Source organism: Geotrypetes seraphini, chromosome 9 (genome assembly GCF_902459505.1).
Source record: "Geotrypetes seraphini chromosome 9, aGeoSer1.1, whole genome shotgun sequence".
Lineage (NCBI taxonomy): Eukaryota > Metazoa > Chordata > Amphibia > Gymnophiona > Dermophiidae > Geotrypetes > Geotrypetes seraphini.
In genome coordinates this window covers 122,790,993-122,812,681 of record NC_047092.1, presented here as the reverse complement: position 1 = coordinate 122,812,681, position 21,689 = coordinate 122,790,993, and the positions used below count along the sequence as shown (strand labels likewise).

At 45.2% G+C, this 21,689-nt stretch overlaps 1 protein-coding gene across 4 annotated transcripts in view; it reads right to left on the bottom strand.

Annotated features, from left to right (window-relative positions):
- Positions 1–21,215, bottom strand: part of GIGYF2 (GRB10 interacting GYF protein 2) — a 674,098-nt gene extending 652,883 nt beyond the window's left edge. For 3 of the 4 annotated variants that reach the window (XM_033959534.1, XM_033959536.1, XM_033959537.1), the window contains exon 1: positions 21,092–21,215. The gene's annotated coding sequence lies outside the window, so the exon portion shown is untranslated. The remainder of the gene's footprint in view (positions 1–21,091) is intronic. The other variant, XM_033959535.1, reaches the window with a different exon arrangement.
- Between the last annotated feature and the right edge of the window lie 474 nt (positions 21,216–21,689).

The window sequence follows — 21,689 nt, the reverse complement described above, 5'->3', positions numbered from 1 at the left end:
TTCTTCAAAATGTCGGGTCTTCTACTTCCCAAAGGAGCCTAAAGCCCTGATTGGCCCGGATACCTAAGGCCCCTCCCATTTCAAAAAGGCAGGCCTGCTGTGCATCCCTCTTGCCAGCTTCTACAATGAGGTATGAGGAGGGGGGGGTCAAGGTGGCCCAGATGCACAACCAAGCTGCTGAGGCAGGAGGGAGTGGGCATTGCTCCTGTCTCTCTGCGTGATCGCTGTTGCAGGGGCGGCCGGCATCGTCTGTGGATTCAGAGACCCGCGGTTGTCGATGGGCAGATGCAACAGCTTTTCATCAGGGGGATGGCTCGGCTCACTTTTTTTAAAACGGGGCAGATAAAACATGTACTCATACAAGAGGCTATATCCCACTAAATGCGAGAAATACAAACAAAAATTATTTATTAATCCAGGAAAAGGCCTCAGAATTGGAGCCTACGCAAAGTCCTATCATGGACTAGACCAGTGATGGCTAACCTTTTTGAGCCCGAGTGCCCAAACTGCCGCACAAAACCAAAGAATTTCCTCAAAGTGCCAGCACGTCAATTAAACCTTAATAACAAGATTTTAGTATCTAAAAACTCTTTATAAAGTTGCCTGAACTATGTAACATCATTTTTAAAGGTTGGAATCTTTGTATTGTCAGAGAATCAATTTGATTCATAGTCATTTCAATTTATTGGCAATTTATAATGTTTTAATGATTTCATTCATGGGCCGAATACACACATACTTTTCTCTGTCGCCGCACTCTTTGACCAAAAGATTTGTAAGCCTGCAACCACGTCAAGGTAGACTCTTTCAGCAGCTCCCCTCCCTCCCCCTTACCTTAGTGGCCAAGTCAAAATGATCTACCAACAATAAAATTTTAAAAACACAAAGCACGCTATACGCAGAGAAAATGTTAATTATCATTTATATTCCGCGGGTTTTCAAAGAGGTCAAGGCAGATGACTTTATGCAATGTCACCTCAGTAAAAACTATACAAAAATAGACAAATATTCCCCCTCCCTTTTTACTAAACCGCAATAGCGGTTTTTAGCGCAGGGACCTGCACTGAATGCCCCACGCTGCTCTTGATGCTCATAGGCTCCCTGAGCAAAAAACCACTTGCAGTAATAAAAGGGGGCCATAGTACAAAATATAGACAGCAGATATAAATTCTCAAAACGGACACATTTTGATCACTAAATTGAAAATAAAATCATTTTCCTACCTTTGGTAATTTCATCAGTCTCTGGTTGCACTTTATTCTTCTGACTGTGCATCCAATATTTCTTCCCTTTTTTCAGCCTCCTGTATGCTTTCTCTCCTCCAGACCTCATTCCCTCCCTAAACTTTTTCTTTGTTTCACCCTGCCCCCTTCTTTCTTTTTCTCTCTCTCAATACCCCCTTTCATTCTGTATGTCTGTCTTTCTCTCTCTCTCCGTGCCCCATTTTTCTTTGTTTCACCCAGCCCTCTTTCTTTTTTTTTTTTTTTTTGCTCCCTGTCCCCCCTTTTTCTTTCTCCTTGCCCTCCCCTATGCCACCACCATTGGGAAAATGCTGCCACCGCCACTGGGGAATAGGCTGCCACTGCCGCTATCGGGAACAAGCCGGCGCCGAGTTCGCCCTGCTTCTCTTCCCCACGGGGCCAACCAACTCTCGCCACTCGACGTCAATTCTAACATCGGAGAGGACGTTCTGGGCCAGCCAGGCAGCGATTGGTTGGCCCAGAACGTCCTCTCCGACATCAGAATTGATGCGGGTGGCGAGAGTTGGTCGGCCCCACAGGGAAAAGCAGGGAGAACTTGGCACCGGCCTGTTCCCAATGGCGGCGGTGGCACTCAAGTGGCTAAAGAGACGCAGTTTGCCAGCCTAGGGAGAACACTGGAGGGTGGCCAGCTGTGCACCCCCTTGGGGCGTAAAACCGGGGCAGACCGCCCCCACCCCCACCTTGGTATGCCACTGTCTGTACCTCACTCCCTCCCTATGACCAAAAATTCTCCTTTCTTCTATTCTCCGGGTACACAACCATCTCTTTCCCTCCCTTCCTCTCTCCCAAGTCCTTGCCTTCTGTGTCCAAAAACACATTCCCTTCCCCACCTCAGCATCTCTTTCCCTCCCTTCCTCTCTCCCAAGTCCATGCCTTGTGTCCAAAAACCCATTCCCTCCCCCACCTCTGCATCTCTTTCTCTCCCTTCCTCTCTCCCAAGTTCATGCCTTGTGTCCAAAAACCCATTCCCTCCCCCACCTCAGCATCTCTTTCCCTCCCTTCCTCTCTCCCAAGTCCATGCATTTTGTGTGCAAAAACCCATTCCCTCCCCCACCTCAGCATCTCTTTCCCTCCTTTCCTCTCTCCCGTTCATGCTTTCTGTGTCCAAAAACCCATTCCATCCCCCACCTCAGCATCTCTTTCCCTCCCTTCCTCTCCCAAGTTCATGCCTTCTGTGTCCAAAAACCCATTCCCTCCCCCACCTCAGCATCTCTTTCCCTCCCTTCCTCTCTCTCAAGTCCATGCCATCTGTGTGCAAAAACCCATTCCCTCCCCCACATCAGCATCTCTTTCCCTCCTTTCCTCTCTCCCAAGTTCATGCCTTCTGTGTCCAAAAACCCATTCCATCCCCCACCTCAGCATCTCTTTCCCTCCCTTTCTCTCTCCCAAGTCCATGCCTTGTGTCCAAAAACCCATTCCCTCCCCCACCTCAGCATCTCTTTCCCTCCCTTCCTTTCTCCCAAGTTCATGCCTTGTGTCCAAAACGCACTCCCTCCCCCTTTTGTGTTCCCCGTTTGTCTCCCAGCCCATCTTAGCAATTTTCTCAGCAAAATGTAGCTCGAGCCGCGTAGGCTTATCTTCTATTTCCTGCCTGTCCCGCCGCGCACACATAGCCGATCGGAAATCTTCCCTGACGTCAGCGCTGACGTCGGAGGGCGGGCTTTGCTTAAGCCCTCCCTCCGACGTCAGCGCTGACGTCGGGGAAGATTTCCGATCGGCTGTGTGAGCGGCAGGACAGTGGGAGTAGAAGACGAGCCTCGCGGCTCGAGTTATATTTAACCCCGCGGGTCCCCCATCGTCCCCGTTCAGCTCTCTCTCCTGTGCACCCCCTGGTAGTACTGCCCTGATGGCGGCCCTGCGCGTACCACAGTTGGCACGCGTGCCATAGGTTCACCATCGCTGGACTAGACTGTCAGCGTAGTATTACCACTCCATGCTCCAATCATAGGCCAGAAAAACCTGGAACTTGTAGAATCTCTTAATTTATTATTCTTTTTAATTTATTTTTTAATATTTTTAATTTTATAATATAGGTTTAAACCTTAAAGTCTATACTTAAAACTTCATTTTAAATTCTATTGTGGTTGATCTTAAAATTATTTTTCATAAATAGACCCTAAGGAAAATAATCTACTGTTACAACCCTGCTGTGACTAAATATTGTTTAACATTGCTATACTCGCAAAGGTAGAGAAGTTAAAGGTAACTGAATTACTTATCTTAAGCAGTTTTCATTATAGCTTGAAAGTCCTATAATGACTGTGCAATGGCTATGCCGCCGTGATGCCTGTACAATGTTTTAAGTATAGACTTTAAGGTTTAAACCTATATTATAATATTAAAAAATCCAGGAGACTGTGAACAACTATGATGGTCTCCTATACAGCTGCTCCGTGATTTTTCACTGGGACCTCAGCTGTGGGTCTGAGTGTTCACTTAACCACATCAGCTATGTGTTGAATTAAGTATTAGTATTTGATATAAAGAAAAAAGGTGATCAGTGAAGATGTTATAAATATACACACATGATTGAGGGAACATACTTCAACCTAGCAATTATATAAAGCAACTAATGTGCATTTTATTCTTTTCCTTTCCTGCTGAGGGTGTGACATATATTTATAATATAGAAAAACAGCCTCAAAAGACTCATCAAGTATAGAGAGCAGGACAACTGTCCAAATGAACTACAGTAAATCCTCGATTATCCAGACCTCGGATTGGACCGCACCCCGGCGACTACAACTCCCAGATTGCAATGAATCACCCTCTTCAGCGACGCTCTTCAACTGATGCCAGTGCAATGTTCGGGGCTGAGCAGCAACTTCCCAAAGGAAATGAAGGGCTTTTCTTGGCATAACCACCACCCCCCACCGGGAGTTATTCACAGAGGGAGAGATATTCAGATTTTACAGACAATCGCGTTTAACACGACACCCCACCCCCACCCCCTGAGCAGTCCATTAAATCTAGGGTTTACTGTATACTTTTCTGGAGCACAGAAAACTATCACTGGCTGGTGATTTTTTTTTTAAAATGAGCACTCCATTTTTTTCCTATAAGAAAGTAGGTTTTTAGCTGTGCTCTATTTTTCTAACAACACCAGCCAGTGATAGTTATATGTGCTCCAGAAAAGCATAGTTAATTTGGGTAGTTGTCCTGCTCTCTATGCTTGTTGAGACTTTGAGTTTTTCTATATTGTTATAAATATGTCACACCCTCAGCAGGAAAGGGAAAGAACAAAATACACACTAGTTGCATTATATAATTACTATGTTACAAATATATTAATTTAAGGGCTGAACTATGGTTAGGACAGGTAAGTGACTGGTCTTGACTAGTCACTTTTTTTCGGATTGTTAAAGCAATCACTTTTTTTTATGCATCAGGAAGCCATGTTAGAGCATCAGTCACTCCGCTAGTTTACATAGCATTTCAATATTAATGACCTTATTTGCATAGCCAGATCGGAGAATGAGCAAGCCATTTTGTGCATCAGGTTGGCAAATCCGATCGTCACTAAATCAGTCAAAACTGGTTTAGCGACTATCACTGACTTTAGTGCATCTGGGCCTGAATATGCTGTCTCAATCTGTTTTTTGGGAGACATAGGTGAATGTGCGAGTAATTCACCTCAAAAGAAGGGGGGAAGTGATTTATTTTTTCTCCTTCTAGGGAAGGCTCTGAATAATTTGTAATACAAGCACTTCTAAAGCATAATGAACACCTTTAGTTAGTTCTATTAGGTATGATATCACACCAGGATCACAACTGAGACATAGATTTTGTCAAAAGTACACTGGACAAACACACTTTTATGTTCTATTTGTGCATGTTCCTTCATTTATTTTAAATATTACTTATTGTTAGTTATTGAATTTTATAAATTACACATTAATGTTTATATATTTTATTTTTAATTGAATCACGCAGCTTGAAGGCGAAACGTGGCCACATCGGGTTTGGTTTATCCTATAAACTGCAGTCTTCTTGATATCACTGGTCTGCTCTATGTTTCTAAGAGGAGCCTCAAAGTACATCGAAGGGTAGCTCAGTACCAACTGGGGGTCTGGCTGTGGGGAATAGAGCTATGGATAAGGGGCAGGCTCAACATCTGAGGCAGGCAGCCAATTCCTCTCAGCGGCCGCCGCAGCAGTCGTTCATGCTGTTTGCTGGCCAGAGAGTGAGAAGTTTTGATCCCACCCCTCTCTGAAGTTACTTCATGATTTTGAGGGACAGGATTGAGCCAGGCAGATCTTATAGTGACTTGGAAGAGGGAACATCTCCACAGCATCTGGCTTCATCATTGCCAGCAGGTTTAGCAGGACCATACCAAAGACAGGACTGATCGCAATCCAGAATCGATGCTGACACCTCACTCCCCCCTCTCTTCCTGGTAGCCGGCCACCACAGCCACTGCCAGGAGGAATCAGTTGCCTGCCCCAGAACTGCGACTCCATTCCCCACAGCCAGAGCCCCTGGTAGATAGTGTTGGAAGTGGCAAAGGGAAAGGATGATGGGGAGAAATCTTGGATGAGGTGGAGGGGGAGAAAGAGATGAGGTGTTGGAGGAAAGAGTGGGATAGGATATGCTGGATGGAGGGGACAAGACAGTAGACACTAGATAGAAGAGTGAAAATAAAGCGGGAAAGAGAAAGAAGATGCTGGGGGGGGAGAGGGAAGAGCTAGCTAAAAAACAAAAACTAGAGAATAAAAGGATGGAGATGGAAAGCTGTAAATAGAAACAGATAGAGATGGAGGAAAACTGAAAGGAAAAGGTTAAAGTCAAACATGGATATAGAAACGGAAGTGAAGGAGAGAAGAGGCAGATAGACTGAAGACACTGGAAAGAAAATTAAGAAAAAAGACAGAAGAAAGCAGAAACTGGGATAAACATGAATAAAATGGACAGATAATAAAAGTAGAAAAAAATTATACCTTTAATTTCATGAACAGAAAATGCAGTCTTACTTTAAAATTACACTGCCTTCTTTATATTTTTTAAAGTACTGTAATAACAACTTTATTTTTCTATACCGCCATAATCTTGCGACTTCTAGGCGGTTCACAGTGAAGAGAGCTGTACTGTCAGCAAATTACAGCGTACAAATAGTGAAGGTGTCACTGAGCAGTCAGTGATTATAGAGTACAAATTAGCAAGGAAAAGATATTAATGGTTTACAGTATAGAATGCTGTTTCTCTTTCACTGGTGTTGAACTGCATATGACTTCTTGAGGTTTAAATTTGGGTTTTATCTACACTCTTCACTCGCCGGCACTCCAGCTGCCCAGTCATTTGCGGTCGAAACATCCACAAATGACCAGGACCGATGGGAGGGAGGGTACTGGGGGAAAGCTGCCTAGAAAAAGACTTGGGGGTATTGATGGATAAAACAATGAAGCCGGCGGCGCAATGTGCAGCAGCCTCAAAGAAAGCGAACAGAATGTTGGGCATAATCAAAAAGGGTATCACTACCAGAACAAAGGAGGTTATTCTACCACTGTATCAAGCGATGGTGCGCCCGCATCTGGAGTATTGTGTCCAATAATGGTCGCCCTACCTAAAGAAGGATATGGCGATACTCGAGAGGGTCCAGAGAAGAGCGACAAGGATGATTAAGGGCATGGAAAACCTTTCATATGCTGAAAGGTTGGAGAAGCTGGGACTCTTTACCCTGGAAAAGTGGAAACTTAGAGGGGACATGATAGAGACTTATAAAATCATGAAAAGCATAGAAAAGGTGGAGAAGGACAGATTCTTCAGACTAACTGGGCCAACAAAAACAAGAGGGCACTCAGAAAAATTGAAAGGAGACAGATTCAAAACGAATACTAGGAAGGTCTTCACTCAGAGGGTGGTAGATACCTGGGAATGCGCTCCCAGTGGAGGTGATAGGGCAGAGTACAATATAGGGTTTGGATGACTTCCTGAAGGAGAAGGGGATTGAAGGGTACAGATAGAAGGTAACTATCCAGGTACTAAATGAATAGGGAATAAAGAATTTAGGTTAAGGACCACTTACAAGTCACGGACCTGGGGGGCCGCCACGTGAGCGGACTGCTGGGCACGATAGACCACTGGTCTGACCCAGCAGTGGCAATTCTTATGTTCTTAAGTTTGTGGTCACTTGTAATTGTGTTTTCCTATGTAGAAGCCTTGTTGTGAATATGTTAGCTTTGGGATATATGCATCACAGATATTTGCATTACATTTAGTGACTTATGAGATAGCTGATGGGGAGGAAGTGTGAGCAGTCTTTATTAAATGGCTCACCCTGATAACCAAATAAAAAAGGCAAGGGAGGTGTCTCTTTATTGAAGAACTATTACTTGTTCAATAAAGACTTCACTACTGTTTGAAAAGACACCTCCCTTGCCTTTTTTGTTTGACTGTCTTTACTCGAAGGTGATGTGTTCTTCTGCTTGCTTGCTCATCCTGATAACCCAAAATTTCTTACCTTGGTTTATAATCAAGTCAACCTTTCTCCATCCCCACCCCTTTTTGGATGGAAAAAGGATACCCCAGTTTATATTGGATCGGTTTATATTAGAGTATATACGGTATAGCACAGTTACTTACCGTAACAGGTGTTATCCAGGGACAGCAGGCAGATATTCCCACACATGGGTGACGTCAGCAACGGAGCCCCGCAGCGGACAGCATCGAAAGCAAACTTGCTTGAAGATCTCGAACTTTCGAGTGCTGCATCGCGCATGCGCACGTGCCTTCCCGCCCGAACTAGGGGGCGCATCTCCTGTGAGGATCCTCAGTTCAGATACCAAGCCAAGAAGCCAACCAGGGGAGGTGGGCGGGTTGTGGGAATATCTGCCTGCTGTCCCTGGATAACACCTGTTACGGTAAGTAACTGTGCTTTATCCCAGGACAAGCAGGCAGCATATTCCCACACATGGGTGACCTCCAAGCTAAGTAAAAAAGGGAGGAGGGAAGTTGGCAATTACGAAAAAAAGATTTTGCAAAACAGAGTGGCCAAAATGGCCATCCCTCCTGGATAAAGTATCCAGACAGTAATGAAAGGTGAAAGTGTGAACCGAGGACCAGTGGCAGCTTTGCAAATTTCCTCAATAGGAGTTGATCTGAGGAAAGCCACAGAAGCCGCCATAGCTCTAACTTTGTGGCCCGTCACTCGACCTTGTAGAGGAAGACCAGCCTGAGCATAGCAGAAAGAAATGCAAGCAGCCATCCAGTTGGAGATGGTACGTTTCGAGACAGGACGTCCCAACCTATTTGGATCAAAAGAAAGGAAAAGTTGAGGAGATGTCCTGTGAGGTTGAGTACGTTGAAGATAAAATGCCAACGCACGCTTACAATCTAAAGTATGTAGAGACGCCTCACCAGGGTGAGAATGCGGTGTAGGAAAAAATACTGGTAGCACAATAGATTGATTGATATGAAAATCAGACACTACTTTAGGTAAGAATTTTGGATGTGTACGAAGAACCACCTTATCATGGTGAAAAACCGTGAAAGGCGGGTCCGAAACTAAAGCTTGCAACTCACTGACTCGACGAGCCGAAGTGAGAGCAATCAAGAAAACAACTTTCCAAGTAAGATATTTAAAATGAGCTGAATCAATAGGCTCAAAAGGAGATTTCATCAGTTGAGCCAGAACAACATTAAGATCCCAAACCACAGGAGGCGGTTTAACCGGTGGATGAAGATTAAAAAGTCCTTTCATAAAGCGAGCAACCAGGGGATGTGCCGAGAGAGGTTTCCCGTCCAAAGGTTGATGAAAAGCAGCAATGGCACTAAGATGAACTCTAATAGAGGTGGATTGGAGATCAGACCGAGATAAATGAAGCAAATAATCCAGAACTGAAGTCAAAGGGTTGGTTGAAGACTATGATTGGAACACCAAGTCGAGAACCTGGTCCACTTTTGACCATAACATTGACGAGTGGACGGCTTTCTGGACGCCAGAAAGACATCCTGAACCGACTGAGAGAATTGAGAAGGATCAGTCAAGTGGAAAGGAACCAAGCCGTCAAGTGGAGAGACTGCAGGTTGGGATGAAGTAAAGACCCCTGACTCTGAGTGAGCAGCGAAGGAAAAACTGGTAGAAGAAGAGGTTCCCTGATGCTGAGTTGAAGAAGAAGAGAGAACCAAGGTTGACGGGGCCACCAGGGTGCTATGAGAATCATCGTGGCATGGTCCGACTTCAATTTGACCAGAGTTTTGAGAATGAGAGGGAATGGAGGGAATGCATAAAGAAACTGACCCCTCCAGTCCAGAAGGAAAGCATCCGCCTCCAGACGAAGGGGCGAGAAAATGCGGGAACAAAACAGAGGTAGTTTGAAGTTGTTGGGTGACGTAAAGAGATCCACCCAAGGAGTTCCCCATCGAGCAAATACTTGACGAAGTGTAGGGGAGTTGAGCATCCATTCGTGAGGTAGAAGCAGGCGACTCAATTTGTCTGCAAGGCAATTCTGTTGACCCTGAATGTAGACAGCCCGAAGAAGGATGTTGTGAGAAATCGCCCAATGCCACAACCTCAGAGCTTCCTGACAAAGGGAGTGGGAACCCGTCCCGCCCTGTTTGTTGACATAATACATCGCTACTTGATTGTCCGTCCGAACAAGGACTACTTGGTCGTGAAGGAGGTGAAGAAAAGCTTTGAGAGCAAGAAATATCCAACAGATTTTTGTGACATCGATTTTTGTGACATCTGAGTTCCAACAGATTGATGTGACATCGACAATCTGTGGCGGTCCACAACCCTTGCGTACAGAGACCATCTATGTGGGCTCCCCATGCGTATTCAGACGAATTTGTTGCGAGTACTTTCTGATGAGGGAGATGTCGAAACTGCAAACCTCTGGAAAGATTGGAAGAGAGCATCCACCAGCGGAGAGACTTTTTAATAAAGGCGTCACCGCAATACGACGAGAAGGCGGATCCAGGGCCTGTTGCCACTGAGACGCCAGGGTCCACTGAGGAATGCGAAGGTGGAGTCTTGCAAAGGGAGTCACATGCACTGTTGATGCCATATGCCCGAGAAGGACCATCATTTGGCGAGCCGTGAGAGTCGACATTGAAACTACGCAATGACAAAAGCGTAGAAGAGTGTCTTGACGATTGAGGAAGAAAAGCCCTCATGTGAACAGAGTCCAATACGGCGCCAATGAATTGGATCGATTGAGTGGGAACCAACTGCGATTTTGGAAAATTGATTTGAAACCCCAGGCTCTGAAGGAAAGAAATAGTCTGAAGGGTCGCTTGAGTAACCCCTGGAAGAGAAGGAGCTTTGATAAGCCAATCGTCAAGGTAAGGAAAAACCTGAAGGCCTCGAGCACGGAGGGCTGCAGCTACCACAACTAGACACTTGGTAAAGACCCTGGGAGAGGTCGCCAAGCCAAACGGAAGAACCCTGTATTGAAGATGAAGGTTCCCCCACCTTGAACCGGAGATACTTGCGAAAATTCAGATGGACAGGAATGCGAGTATAAGCCTCTTTGAGGTCCAGTGAGCACATCCAATCTCCCTGATCCATGAGAGAATATAAAACTGGAAGAGAGAGCATGCGAAACTTCTCTTTGACTAGAAATTTGTTGAGAGCACGGAGATCCAGAATGGGTCGCAAATCCCCCGTCTTTTTGGGAACTAGGAAGTATTTGGAATAAAACCCCAGATTGTGTTCGGAAGGAGGAATCTCCTCCACCGCTCAAAGGCGAAGAAGTGCCTGAGCCTCCTGAAGAAGAAGGGGGAGTTGCGAGAGACTGGAAGACACTCTCCTGGAGGATGATCTGGAGGGACCTGAAGCAGACGTAGAGAGTATCCCTCACAGATGACCTTGAGGACCCAGAGGTCCGATGTAATGGTTTCCCAGACAGATATAAAAAGGGAAACGCGGCCTCCGATGGGCAGGGAGGAGTTCGGATGCAAGGCGGTTGGAATGCTCACCACTGGACCGTCAAAAAGACGGAGCGGGTTTGGTTGTAGCAGGCGTCTGGGACTTCTGAGGACGCTGTTGTTGAGGCCTTCTAGGTGGAGGCCTAGAGAAAGCTGGCGTGGACTTCATAGGGTATCTACGAGCTGGAGGCTTGTAAGCCCTAGATGTAGAAGGTTTTGGTTTAGGGCGAATAAGAGAGGCGAAGGAGCATTCATGCTCCGAGAGCCGTTTAGTAGCCACCTCAATCGTGTCATCAAAAAGCTCAGAGCCCTGGCACGGTAGGTTTGCTAACCGATCTTGTAAGTTGGGATCCATGTCCACTATTCTGAGCCAGGCCAGACGTCGCATGGCCACTGCGAACACCGATACCCGAGAAGAAAGCTCAAATGCATCATAAGATGCCTGCAACATGAAGCGACACAATTGTGAGAGAGCTTGAATAATTTGTTTATACTCAGCAAGGCGTTCTCTGGGACAGTCTGGGCAAAAAGATGACAACTGCTTCAAAAAATAATTAAAATATGAAGTGAAGACATAGTTATAATTTAGAATTCGGTTAGTCATCATCGAATTTTGATAAAGTCTTCGCACAAATTTATCCATAGTGTGACCTTCACGCCCTGGTGGAACTGTAGCAGACACTTTAGAAGGATGAGCTTTCTTCAGGGATGATTCCACTACTAAAGATTGGTGAGAAAGTTGTGATTTCTCAAACCCCTTGCAAGGCACAGTACGATATCGAGACTCCAACTTAGATGGGATCGCTGTCACAGAGTAAGGAGTCTCCATATTCCGCAGGAAAGTCTGCTTCAGCACAGGTGTCATGGGCAGACGCAAAGTTTCCTTGGGAGGATGGGAAAGTTCCATATCCGCCAAATACTCAGGTGTGTACTTCGAATCTGAATGCAAGTCGATGTTAAGAGCCTGGCCCATGTCGAAGACAAACTTTGCAAAGGAAGAAGACTTCGACGTAGAGGCTTCCTGAGGAGAGGCAGAGCGAGAGCGAGGCACCACTGAAAAGATGGGGAGGCCTCGCGTGAATACTGGGAAACTGGCTCCGAACCGAGACGTAAGGTAACAGAGGATGCTGCACTACCAGTTAGAGGCGGTGTGGTGGAATGTTTCCGCTTAAGACTCCGAGACGGAGAAGTGCGCGGAGTACGAGGTTTCGCTAAAGGAGACAGCTCCCGAGGCAAAAGTCTCGAAGGTGGGGTCCTTGACCTAGAATGCCTCGATAAAACAGAGGAGGCAACAGTACTTTGAGAGCGAGGCACGTGCTTTGAAGAATCTGAAGGCCTCAAGCTCCTCGAAGAAAAGACCTTCGAAGACTTAGAGCGGTGTTTCGATCGAGGTAAAGACCGCTTAGAGGCTCGATCAGGCGAAGAGTCCGAGGAAGAGACTCGAGATCGAGACCTGCGGCGAGGTGACCGCCGACGAGGCAGAGACTGCTGCTCAGGCTGGACCTGTGAAAACAAGGTCGAGGTCGGGACCAATTGTGCCACGATTGAGGAAATTTGCGTGGTCAAAATTGACTTGAGCATGTCCTCAAACATAGGTACAGAGACCAAGGGACTCGGAGGCACGGGAGGCCTCGTGCGTTCCATTGAGGGCGACCTCGGAGGAGAGTATTCCCTCGATTTGGAAGCACGTTTGGAGGACGGTCTAGATGACGGAGCCGAACCTGGAGCCCCAGGTTGCGAGGTACTAGACTCCGTTGGCTTCTTAGGAATGGTACCTGAAAAGGAAGCAGGAGACTTACCCCCTAGTCCAGGCTTCGAGGACACCGAGGAGGCCTTCGAGGCCAAGGCCTGCAGAGTAGGCGAAGTCGAAATCTTTGTACTCGAGGCTTGTCCCGAAGTGGAGGGTTTCACAGATGCCTCGGCCGAGGCCACAGCTTTTTCGGGCTCCATTCGAGGGAAAAGCTCGAAGAACCTGTCGCAGCGGCGTTTAAAGGCACGAGGTTGAAGAGTGAGGCAGCGAAGGCAGTCTTCGGGATGATGAGTCGTCCCCAAGCAGAGCATACACCGACTATGGGGGTCAGTTATGGAAATAGTCCTGCCACACTGATAACACCGTTTGAACCCGGTAACAGGCCGGGACATAGAAAGGACAAAGTCCGTGTCGAGAACGAGGGAGAGAGGCCTAGGCCTCAATCTCCCAACCCGACGCAAAAAAACAAAAACTAAAAGTTTTACTTTTGTTTTGTTTTTGTTTTTTTCCAATTAGAAATAAAGCAAAAAACACAGCGACCGAATAGAAATAAACTACTCAGCCGCGGTGAAGAGAAGGCACAACGCTACGGGAACTAAGTCGACAAGTCTTCTCAGCTCCGCGGAAAACGTTGAACTGAGGATCCTCACAGGAGATGCGCCCCCTAGTTCGGGCGGGAAGGCACGCGCGCATGCGCGATGCAGCACTCGAAAGTTCGAGATCTTCAAGCACGTTTGCTTTCGAGGCTGTCCGCTGCAGGGCTCCGTTGCTGACGTCACCCATGTGTGGGAATATGCTGCCTGTTTGTCCTGGGATAATTACATTTAGGAGTCCTTTTACCAAAGTGCGCTAGTCGTTTTAGCATGCGCTAAACGCTAACGTGTCCACTATAATCTATAGACGTGTTAGCATTTAGCGCACACTAAAATGGCTAGCGCGTCTTAGTAAAAGGACCCCTTAGTGAAGAGTAACTGAAAAAGATTACTAGTTACATGGGATAAAAAGTAACTACAGTACTCCCCCGATATTTGCGGGGGTTCCGTTCCAGGAACCCCCGCGAATGCTGAAAAACTGCGAATACGTTTTTTATCGGGGGAAATAGGAGAAGACAGCCGGAGTACCAGCAAGTGAAGGAAATCACTCGCGGTATGCTCTGACCACCTCTTCCTGCCCTAAAGTCGGGCCTCACCAATCAGAAGCTGCATTGACATGCAGCTCCTGATTGGTGAGGCCCGACTTTAGTGCAGGAAGAGACAGTTGGAGCATACCGCGAATAATTTCTTTCACTCGCCGGCGCTCCGGCTGCCCAGTCATTTGCGGTTGGAACATCCACAAATGACCAGGACCGCAAACAGCGAACGATCAGGGGAACACTTTACTGGTTTTCCCCAAAAATAAGACTGTCTTATATTATTTTTTTGCCCCAAAAACGCACCAAGTCTTATTTTCGGGGAAACAATGCCCAATCACAAACCCATAGCATCTTTCTATCACTCTTGCCATGTAGCCAAATCCCTGCCAACCCTTCCAGCTCTCCCTCCCCACGCCTACTTCCAAACAGCAGCTGCACAACAGCAATCTAAATGGGCTGCTTCGGGCCTTCTCACATCGGGGCATTCCTCTGCCATGTTGCTGATAACATAATCTGTGATGTGGCAGAGTAACGCCCCAACATGAGAAAGCCCAAAGCAGCCCATTTAGATTGTTGCCGCTTGGAAGTAGATAATGGTATGTCGGTCTCGCGGTCAGCATGGGGAGGGAGAGATGGAAGGGTCTGCTGCGGCATTTAAGAAGATCCCAGTACAAGAAGTGGACTTTTATTTTGCTTTCCCCTACCCCAAAAATAAACACTTAAACTAGGGCTTATATTAAGACCTACCCCAAAAATCATGCTAGGGCTTATTTTCGGGAAAACGCTTTTTTACAGTGTTGGCTCTGCACCAAATGTAGAACCTTGTGATCAGTTCAGAACAATTCTTGAAACATGTCTACTGTATCTCAAGTGTTCCTTTGTAAAGTCAAAGATTAAAGAAAGTTTATAAAGCCTAACTTCCTCCTTCTTGTCCATTTGCATCTTGACCCTGGGAAGCATATTGCTCTTCCAATGTTGCCTCTGGCTTCTTGTTTGCCTCCCTGATCATGTTCTTCATTGTTCAGTTATCCAGTCTGGAGGAACACCTGATCTAAACAAGGTCTTAGTGGTGCCATACATTCATTGCTTTGCAATTTTTGATACCTATTCTCTGATCTCTGCCTCTCCACAAAATTACCTCAGAGTTCTTTTTCATTTCCTTTGTGATCAAGATTGGGTCTTGCACTACCCAGCAGAGGGAATAAACAAGCACCACTGAATTTTAACAATACTGATTCACAAGATGACAGGATGAAGCCAATATACTAGAGCTTAAAATAATTAGGATTGCTATAGGAATACAAGCAGGATAGACATTTATTTAACCAAGCTAGTCCATTTAACCAAGCTAGTCCATGTTTTTTCTACTTCGTAATAAAAGAATTTCTGGAATATATTTTTCACTTGGCTGTAGTGGGACAGGGCTTCTAGATACATGAACAGTTTAATAAAAACTGCCTCCCACATTTTACTTCCCTCTGACCGACATTAGCTATTCAGAGCTTGTTTTTGGGATGTAGAAAAAATTGTCCAAGTTTACATTACTTCCTATGGGGAAATTTGCTTTGATATGCGAGCGCTTTGGATTATGAGCATGCTTCTGGAATGAATTATGCTCACAAACCAAGGTACCACTGTAATTTTAAAACATGTTTTCACACAAAGAATAGTTAAGCTCTAGAACTCATTGTCAGAAGATGCAGTAACAGTGGTTAGTATATCTGGGTTTTTAAAAAAAATGGTTTGGACAAATTCCTGAAGGAAAAAGTCCATAGTATGTTATAGAGATAGACATGGGGGTGCTACTGCTTGTCCTGGGATTGGTAGCATGGAAGGTGGCTAATATTTGAGTTTCTAGCAGACGTTTATGACCTGGCCACTGTTGGAAGCAGGATACTGGGATAGATGTCATTATGCCATTGTATAGATCCATGGTGAGGCCCCACCTGGAGTACTGTGTGCAATTTTGGAGGCCGCATTATCGCAAGGACGTGCTGAGGATGGAGTCGGTCCAGAGAATGGCCACTCGGATGGTCTCGGGACTCAAGGATCTCCCGTACGAGGAACGGCTGGAAAAATTGCAGCTATACTCACTCGAGGAGCGCAGAGAGAGGGGAGACATGATCGAGACGTTCAAATATCTCACAGGCAGAGTCAAGACAGAGGAAGATATCTTCTTTTTCAGGGGTCCCACGGCAACAAGAGGTCATCCGTGGAAAATCAGAGGCGGGAAACTGCGAGGTGACACCAGGAAGTTCTTTTTTACTGAAAGGGTGGTTGATCGCTGGAATAGTCTTCCACTTCAGGTGATTGAGGCCAGCTGCGTGCCTGATTTTAAGGCCAAATGGGATCGACACGTGGGATCTATTCACAAGGTAAAGGTAGGGGAGGGTCATTAGGGTGGGCAGACTGGATGGGCCGTGGCCCTTATCTGCCGTCAATTTCTATGTTTCTATGTTTCTATTGCTCTGACCCAGTATGGCTATTCTTATACAACACTGAAAAAATTGTAATTCTAAGGACTTAACCACATCTTGACTATATGAGCTCCCTTTTGTTCAACAGCGGAGTCCTTCATTCACTGCTGGATCATCATGTCAAGCCATTCATACTGAGATATTATATACCCCTCATTTTTTCTTCCATATTTAATTCCCAAATCTCATGAGCAGAGTAAAAGAACCAGAAAACTACTTTCAGACCACATTTTCCAAGTTTTTATATGTAGAGTTTACTAGGTAAATCAGAATTCCATTTAGTATAGGATTAACAAATGAATTCAATTCCATGTCCCAGTGCTTAACTTCTCATACACAGTAAATAGTTGATCAAGCAAGGGTCTACCAAAGATCCTCTCATGAGAATCTTTTCTTGCTGAGCTTCTTGCCTTTACTACCTTTGTGGAACACACTGTAAAATATTCAGGTTTGCAGCTAGAAAATAATTTTGAAGATATTCCCAGAATATCCTTAGTGGCTAGTTCTTTGAGACCAATAAATATATAGAAATTCGGTTGCAAGAGAGGAATCTACAAGCCTTTAATTTTTCCTGTGAAAAATGCACTGTGGAATGTGTTTATTCATTGATTCATTAAGTTCTTGAACACAAATTAGGTAATTTTATAACAATTATTTTCCATCTGAATCTGAACACAAGAATATAAGTAAATGTGGATCACAATTTTGAGAATATTTTGCCCTTTCAAAGTTGGTTAGTTATGCAATGACATACCCCATTTATGCCAGTTAAAAGTATGAACATTTCAGAAAACCGTCTTCATAAGAGCATGAAAAGAATCCAGCTTTAAACTGTGTCTCTATTTAACAAAACAAAACGTTACTGGATAAATATACCATAAGTTACATTTTGCAAACCTTGGCTGCTTCTATACCAAACGCAAAGTGTTAAAAGTCAATTTACTATTACATTGTTTCATTCTAAAAATAACAATGCTCCCAAATTAAAAACAGTGTATTTTCCATGAACACATACAAATACAGCCTTATGCTCCCTTTTAAATTGTCTGGTTCATAAATACAGTGGTACCTCGGTTTACGAGTGCACCGGTTTGCGAGTGTTTTGCAAGACGAACAAAACATTTGCAAAATCAGTGCCTTGGAAACCGAGCATGGCTCGATTTACGAGCACCTCCCCCCGCAGTAATCCGGCACCCCCCCTGCCTCGAACCGGCACCCCCCACGATCCGACCCCCCTGACACGATCCGAAACCCCCCCCCCGACACGATTGGGCACCCCCCCCCCGACACAATTGGGCACCCCCCCCTGCTTCTTACCCTCATCTGGACACTCTTGAAGCTTGGCCTCCTCGTCTGCTGGGCCTTGAGCATCTGAGCATGCTCAAGGCCTGCGAGTTCACGTGAACTCGCAGGCCTTGAGCATGCTCAGATGCTCAAGGCCCAGCAGACGAGGAGGCCGAGCTTCAAGAGTGTCCAGATGAGGGTAAAAAGCGGCGGGGGGGGTGCCCAATTGTGTCGGGGGGGATGTCGGATCGTGGCGGGGGGTGCCCAATCGTGTCGGGGGGGGGTGCCCAATCATGTCGGGTGGGGGTTGGATCGTGGCGGGGAGGGGTGCCGGTTCGAGGCGGGGGGGGTGCCGGATCGCAGTGGGGGGGCCTTCGAGGGGAGCAATGCCAGTTCTCGGGGGGGGAGGGGGGAACGCATCAAAGCGAGTTTCCATTATTTTCTATGGGGAAACTCGCTTTGATAAACGAGCATTTTGGATTACGAGCATGCTCCTGGAACGGATTATACTCGTAATCCAAGGTACTACTGTATAGGATATCTGATAACTAGGTGGAACAACTGATTGCCAACCTCTATGGGGCTCATAATCAAAAAATAAAGAATCCAAAAACTATCATAAGTCGGCACCTGGACGTCCTAATTGTTGGGACATCCAAGTGCCAATTTGCAAATCCAACTTTCTGGACAACTACTGAGGCATTTAGCCCACTGCACATCCAGAGTTCCAGAGGATGTGTTTGGAGGCATGTTATGGGCAGATTAGATTTTGATGTCTTGTGGTGATAACTGAACCTTTCCCAAGATGTCCTAGATCAGTGGTCTCAAACTCAAACCCTTTGCAGGGCCACATTTTGAATTTGCAGGTAATTGGAGGGCCTCAGAAAAAAATAATGTCTTATTAAAGAAATGACAATTTTGCATTAAGTAAAACTCTTTATAGTTTATAAATCTTTCCTTTTGGCTAAGTCTTAATAATAATATTGTAATTTATAGCTATAGAGACATATGATCAAGAAACTGTTTTATTTTACTTTTGTGATTATAATAAACATACCGAGGGCCTCAAAATAGTACCTTGCAGGCCGTTGATTTGAGACCACTGTCCTAGATGAAATTTAAACATTTTGAGTTAGACCTGTTTCAGAAGCGTCTAAATGCCACAAAGGTACCCAAACTTACTAGATACCACTGGAGGAATTAAGTAATGATCCACTCCCATTCCCTCAATCGTCACTAATGCCCTTCAACTACACAAAGATCTCAATGAAACAGTACATCTCTAGAACAGCAGCACCTGGTATGGGAAAGTCTAGTAAAGCATCACACAGGTTTCTTAAGTAACCTGGATGTGTGGGCTAATGAACCATAGAGAGGACAAGCCCAGACTTATAAGTCACTCTAACCACTACATTTATGGAGGAAAGTGTGAGCCCACCAAAACCCTACTCTACTGCCACATAATCTAATCTAATATTTGCAAGTCGCTCTATGCCTAAAATAGGTTCAAGGCGACATACAATTCGGGTGTTAAACAAAAAAAGGAAAAAGGGGACCTTAAGCAGGAGGAGGAGAGGGAGGGGTGAAGCAAAGAGGAGATATTTGAAGTTTGGTTTACATTGGATAAGCATTGAGGAGATTTTAGAAATACAGTTTACATTGGAGTGAGGAAGAAATCTTTGAGTTTGAACAAGCTATTGTCACCTATAGCCATAAGGGCTATTGGAGTGGTAGATAGGTGGATATAGTAGGTTTTGGGGGTGCTCACCAAGGAGGTTATGGCAAGATTTACATCTGGCACCCTTTATGTTAAATTCACAACACTGCCCTAAGGTGTCCCTTTGCTCTGTTGGTATGTCTATGTAGCCAGTCAATTACAAAGCTGTTCCCTTCCATGTCCAAATGCTCTGGGTTTGGACTTGAACGTTTCTGTGGTCAAAAATGGGGTATAAAGTTAGGTGTCCTTTGGACATCCTGTCGGCCAAGATGTCCAAGTAGGCGATTTTCAAAATATATGTACCTCCGAATTTGGACGTCTTGTGGGAAAAGTCAAAATTGGACTTGGACATCCTTTTCAAAAATGGCCCTCCACTTTTATAATCTAGGTACTTACTAAACATGGTTTTTGTGTTTATTTTTTTAAGAACTGTCAGTTTCCATTTAAGATGAGCTCCCACTCAACCTCTTTCACTCTCTCATATTAAAATAATTTAAATAAATACATACTGACCCAAACCTAAATGACATTAGTAGTACTCACCATTTGTGAGAATAAAAGTTAAAAGTATACAATATACAATCTGATAAAACCAAAGCAAATGGTGGGCCTGAAGTTCTCTAACCACTTCAACCAGCTGATAACCATTACTTCTGCCTGGTTTGGTTTATTTGCATTTAGCAAAGCACTATTTAGCCTATGCTCCAACAATCACTAATAAGTTTAGCTTTTTCTTAATCATTACAATGTTCTGACAGTCACAAAACTAAATGCTTTACAGTTCTGAAAACCTATGTCAAATTGTGGGAAAAAAAACCAAAACACACAGGACCGTACAGATTTATATCCACCAGTGAAAGTTTATGAGATTCAAGTGTGGTTTGTGTGTCTAATGAACACTTCAACCACCTATAGTGGTCATCCTCTTTCCAAAAAGCCATCAATCATTTTCATTCAAAGTCACTGCTCCTTCACAATTCTCAATATCCTCTTGTACTTAATGTCAAATCAGACTCTAGAGCACCTTATTTCTGCCTCCACTTCCTGGTAATGTTTAAATTTTTGTAATGTAATCACGATTCTAGCTTCCTCCTCCATTCCCGAATCCGAATTTCACGTTTGTAGTAGCTCAGCTTTTCCTACCCCAACTGGCAACCACCAAGTCCACAAGGAACAGAGACGAAGAACCTCCGGCCACAGAGACAATAATCCTGGGAAGAAATAGCCACTGACCAGCTGTACATCCAATACGGGACTCCTCTCCCCAGAAACAGAGAAGCTGCCCTGGGAAGAAAGGTGCTGTTCAAAATCAAAACCCTAATAAGCCAGCAGTACAGAAAGAGTGCCTCCAGGATCTTGAACTATAAATGAAAGGGTTATCCGAGAGCCCAAGGTTGCGGCCAATAGCGACAGATAGCTAGGAGGAAGCGGTACGAGAGGTCGAGGCTGCGTTCGCGGCCTGTGTGTCCATGCGGCCAGGCGTGTCACTTGGATCAGGGACAACATGGAAATGAGCAGCTAGGGTGTCGTTTCGGTACTTCAAGAGAACCAGCAGCCAAAGTTAATAGAGAAAGGCTCTAAAGCCCAAACAGGATCTGTTACCTGTAGTCCCGGTACGACAGTCTTCTGGATTCCGAAGAGATCCCACAGTCCCAACAACACAAGATGGCTGCCGCTCCGTTACGTGCAGTCACGTGATGCGAGCGTCAAGAGCACTGACAGCTGGTCTCGGACGAAAATGGGTGGAGTTAGAGGTAATATCTCGTCATCACAACGCGAGGCTGGCAGTGAGGTTTTTACGGAGTGGTCTACACGTGGACTTGTGCAGACTATACAGATATTGCGATAGTTCTTATAAGATTGTAACTAAGAACGACCAAGTATTGTTTTGTGACAGTATATTAAAAAAAAAAAAAAGGCCCTTGGTAAAAGCCATAAAGAATAAGTAGAATCAGTGGTGTACCTAGCATATGTGACACCCAGGGAAGCCACCTCACACATGAGTACCTAGGAAAAGGCAGCATCTTACATACTGCAGTGAGCAGTACAACATCAATACACCCACTGTAAAACTAACCAAGACTAGTACAGATCAATCCTACACCGTCAATACTAACAGAAAACAATGTCTTTCGAACACACAGAACACAGAAAACACCTTCGCCTAGTATGGAATATGTCATCACTAAACTTTTACAAA